The sequence below is a fragment of the Sycon ciliatum genome, chromosome 1 (assembly GCF_964019385.1).
Source record: "Sycon ciliatum chromosome 1, ocSycCili1.1, whole genome shotgun sequence".
NCBI lineage: Eukaryota > Metazoa > Porifera > Calcarea > Leucosolenida > Sycettidae > Sycon > Sycon ciliatum.
In genome coordinates, this window is record NC_088643.1 from 33,784,980 (window position 1) to 33,789,783 (window position 4,804).

Sequence of the window (4,804 nt, forward strand, 5' to 3'; positions counted from 1 at the left end):
TACATTCAGATACCCACCAAACATTCAGATACCCCCCAAAATTCAGATGCACACCAGACATTCAAATACCCACCATACATTCAGATGCCCACCACACATTCATATGCCCACCAGACATTCACATACCCACGGTTGGTACGACAAAGTCACCCCGCAGATCTCCACTAGTAACTTGCTCAGTTAGACCAAGACATGAATAACTAAAGTAGTAGGAGTACATAACCTTGGGTAGTAGTAAACCTAGGTGCTGTTGTGCACATGTCTGTACTGTTCCCCGGTCCTCAGTTACCATGGTTACCTCAGCCTGCTCATGACTACTGTGTGTTGTGTCCTGTTGATGTCCCTATTCATAACTGCTGCATTGCCTTTCATACTACACCCGCTGGTTTGAAGTGTTGTGCACAGTTGCATGACCTGTAGCTTCTTGTTGTATACATTGCATGCATCATAGGAGTCAATGTGTCATATCATGTTTCTCATGCTATTCAATTATTCATCCTTGCTCACGCTAGACTAGACGTCTGCGTAGGGACAGCTTGCTGGTGTGCTGCATGCATTCATTGCTAGTTCCATGCATAGTTCTTTGCCCTACTGTGGCGGAAGGTCGTCCCGTGCAGCCGCAATGATCAGCTGCGCTACGGAGGTTCAGTTCCGGCAAACACGCGTGCGGATTTGCATTTTGCTGCTTGATTTTGATGTATTTGTAGTTAGTACCAGGAAAGAGCTTGCTGGTGCAGTTGTTGTTTTGGTTTTGGTTCTGAGTTTAGTTTGCTCTTTGTTGTTACCTGCTTGGCACAATCCGAGTGGTGGTTGTGGTTTTCTTTCTCTTTGGCTGATTCTGTTACTACCAGGTAGTAGCTAGCCATTTTGAAGTATTGCAATCAGTTTGCAATGGATACAGTCTTCTCCTAGTGAAAATATTCTATAAACCTCAGACTCTGTGTTGTGAGCAGGGAGTAGTAAAATACAGGGAGGTGACTCGAGCATGTACGGCCAGTTTGACGATTGCCTCAGCACCGTTTTCACCCGGCGGGTGAGATTGGGGTACTATGGGTACCGAAGTGTGTAGACACGCGCGCGAATCAGGATTCTCTCGATCAGGGAGTAGTAAAATACCTACCGCCAAAGAGGCTCCTACTGCAGCCCGTAGAAACTCAGCGCTGAGAATTTCCAACAATTGTCTGCCTTCACAAAGTTTGGTAGTCGACCAAACTACCACTATGTCAGGATAGAAGTCCAGCAAGAGTGGTATCACTTTGGGAGATATCCCTGCGTGCCGTAGATTTTTCCTGTGTCGATACAAGCTGTTTACGACGACGTAGCCCGCATTTCAATCCTTGACAAACTTAGGAACATTTCATTCCGAAAAGTGAACTCCCGAATCTCTAGCATACCATAATATGAAATGCTCATCATCACAAAGAAGGTAGAGAAGTACTGGTTGATCACAACTGAGGAGAAATTAGTGCCGATCGTGTGGTGTCCTAGAGATTTTTTCGACTTCGAAATCGGTGCACTCGTTTTTCATCTCCAATCGTACACGTATTGTTCTCAAGGAAATCACCTTCGTTCTATTGCTCCATGCCGTCGATCGGGACGAATTTCGGAAGGGTGGTACCTTTCCATATGACGATGACACAGATGTATCACAAGAGCAAAACAAATGCTGTTCCATGAGATGGATAGACCTTTTCACGGATCAGTTCTTCGACAAATACTCAAGATTGATTCAGCAGATCATCTTTTTTTGCGAAAGAAAAAAAACAAGCGCGAGGCACCCATCAAAAATCACGATTAGTGGCGTGTCACCTCCCTGTATTTTACTACTCCCTGGTTGTGAGTGAGAATACCGGCGCAAACACCCACCATGTCATGTACATGTACATTCAGGTGCCCACCATACATTCAGGTGCCCACCATACATTCACATATCCACCATACATTCAGATGCCCACCACACATTCAGATACCCACCACATATTATGATGCCCACCATACAGTCAGATGCCCGCCACAAATTCAGATGCCCACCATCGATTCAGACGCCCGCCACACATTCAGATGCCCACAATACATTCAGATACCCACCATACAATCAGATACCCACCACACATTCAGATGCCCGCCACACCTTCAGATGCCCACCACACCTTCAGATGCCCAGCACACATTCAGATGCCCAGCACACATTCAGATGCCCAGCACACATTCAGATGCCCAACACACATTCAGATGCCTACCACACATTCAGATACCCATCATACATTCAGATGCCTACCACAAATTCAGATACCCATCATACATTCAGATACCCACCATACATGTACATTCAGATGCCCACCACACATTCAGATGCCCACCACACATTCAGATGCCTACCACACATTCAGATGGCCACCATACATGTACATTCAGATGCCTGACACACATTCAGATGCCCACAATACATTCCAATGCCCACCTCACATTCAGATGCCCACAATACATTCAGATGCCCACCACACATTCAGATGTCCACCATACAGTCAGATGCCCACCACACATTCAGATGCCCACCAGACATTCAGATGCCCACCACACATTCAGTTGCTCACCATATATTCAGATGCCCACCATACATTCAGATGCCTCCCACAAATAATTCATTCAGATGCCCACAATACATTCCAATGCCCACGATACCCACCACAGTGTTACCAAGTGCGCTCTACCCCCAAGCGTATTGCCAGTGCCATTTTTCAGTTTTGCGTACTCGTTTTTTGGGTAAACATTTTGACTGATTTGGAGTGTAATTTGGAGAATCAAACGAGATACTGTACAACTTCTTTTCCAGTCACAGAGTTCACTTGTGAACCTTACGAATTCAGTACAGTTTTCAACCTGAATTCAGTACAATGTTCAACCTTACGAATTCAGTAAATTTTTCAACCTGAATACAGTACAATTTTCAACCTCACCAGGTCCGCATAACCGTGGTCTACTTCGCTTGATTTTCACAATCTAGGGCTCGTTGGAAAGCTCTTGGCAGGAGCAACGCCAGGATACCAAGCTCCATTATGAAGCTGCCACAAATCAGGCGCCGTAACACAGCAAAGTCATCTTCAAGCATAATATGCAAGCATATTTGTCCCATCAACACCATTCCACTCTCCTTCATCACAGAACGCTGAAATGTTTTCGACGCGATTCAGACTTCAACCGGTTACGTCATTATGATGACGTGCTCAGTCGCTCCAAGAGCATGCAAAAAGGCATTTTCTCCAAACATGACGAAGAGATCGATCAAAAATTAGGATTTGCCGAGGTAAGAATATCGAAACACGGCGCTCGATATCTCTGGAATCCAACATCGTCACTCTTCGGCGATTGTTGCATTGGATAGCTTGGAGGTTTCGCTACCACGTATACCCTTCGAGTGTTGAATTTTCACAAGAAACGATGGAGTTACAAAGTGTTGTGATCACAGGAGTGTGATTCCCACCTACTTATACAATGTAACGTCATGTACATGTACATGTATGTGCTGTGTACATTATGCGTCATGGGTCTCTTTTTTATTATTCTGTGTTTTAGGCATGTTTTGTGAGCGGATCTTTCATGTGATCGCTGTTTTCGTACACTGTTTAGGTTTTTGGATTCGGATATTTGATTTGAGTTTGTTTTGGACAAGAACTGAAACTAGCACCAATGTTGTCTTGTCTGACTGAACCCAACACAAAGGTTTTAGTAATCTATCATACACGATAGTTTGCGCAATCCATACTGCGGACAAAACTTCGTATTTCCGTAAAAATACAAATGCGGGCGGTAGGCAACACTGCCACCATCCAGTACATTCTGTTATCGCACCCCACGTGAGTGTCTCCATGGTTTGAGCCAATCAGCGGCCTTACTGAGCGTGCAATATTCCCCAGTACACCGCCAGCCAATGATTATGTGGATGCACTGCAGTGCTATATTGCACCCCGGCGAGTGAGCGTGCAAATAACCTATTTGCACGCTCACTTCGAAGCGAGCGTGCAAATATAGGTTATTTGCACGCTCGCTTCGAAGTGGGAATATTGCGAGTCGCTCCGCCAGGGAGTCGCTGCTGACTTGACTGTCGACATGATTGTCATGTTGGGCCATGGCCAGACTGGAGACTGCCTAGCCCAGTATACATGCCATGGTACAACTACAACTGTACAACATGACTACATCAGTACATGACTATCACTGAGGCTGTGCGTGTGGTCATGAATCTCTAGCCTGGGTCCAGCCTGGGTCTGGCCCTGGCTGGGGGGATCTGGCCTTCGCTTCCAGGAGCGGAAGTCAAAACTCAAAGTACTGGTTACCGTGTTACAGACACTGCAGTGTGACTCAATCGAAGCCTGAAAAAACCAAGCTCCCCAACTAATACTTGCCCAAGCACATGCGATGCATAGGCGTAGCGCTAGCGGAGAGTGCGTGTGTGAGAGTAGATGCATGCTTCGGCCACTACCGTACCGACACCAGTCAGTGACTCACCAGGTCGCGGTGGTGACCTGGTGAGCTCGCAGCTGCACTGAGCGGGACATGCGGAAGCGTAGATCTGCGCACTAACCCATACTGTAATCATGCCCACTACGTAGACCTGGTTACTGGTAGACACTACAGCTCTAGCTCTGCGGACAGTCACAGTGACTCACACAGACCTGCACAGCGAGCACAGCTACCATGGCTACGCCGAGCTAGCAGCAAAGCTGAGAAGTAAAAACTAAAGTCAAGAAGTAAAGACTCAAAGAGCATGGATTGGCGGAGCTGAGCGCCGTGCTTGACTCACGTA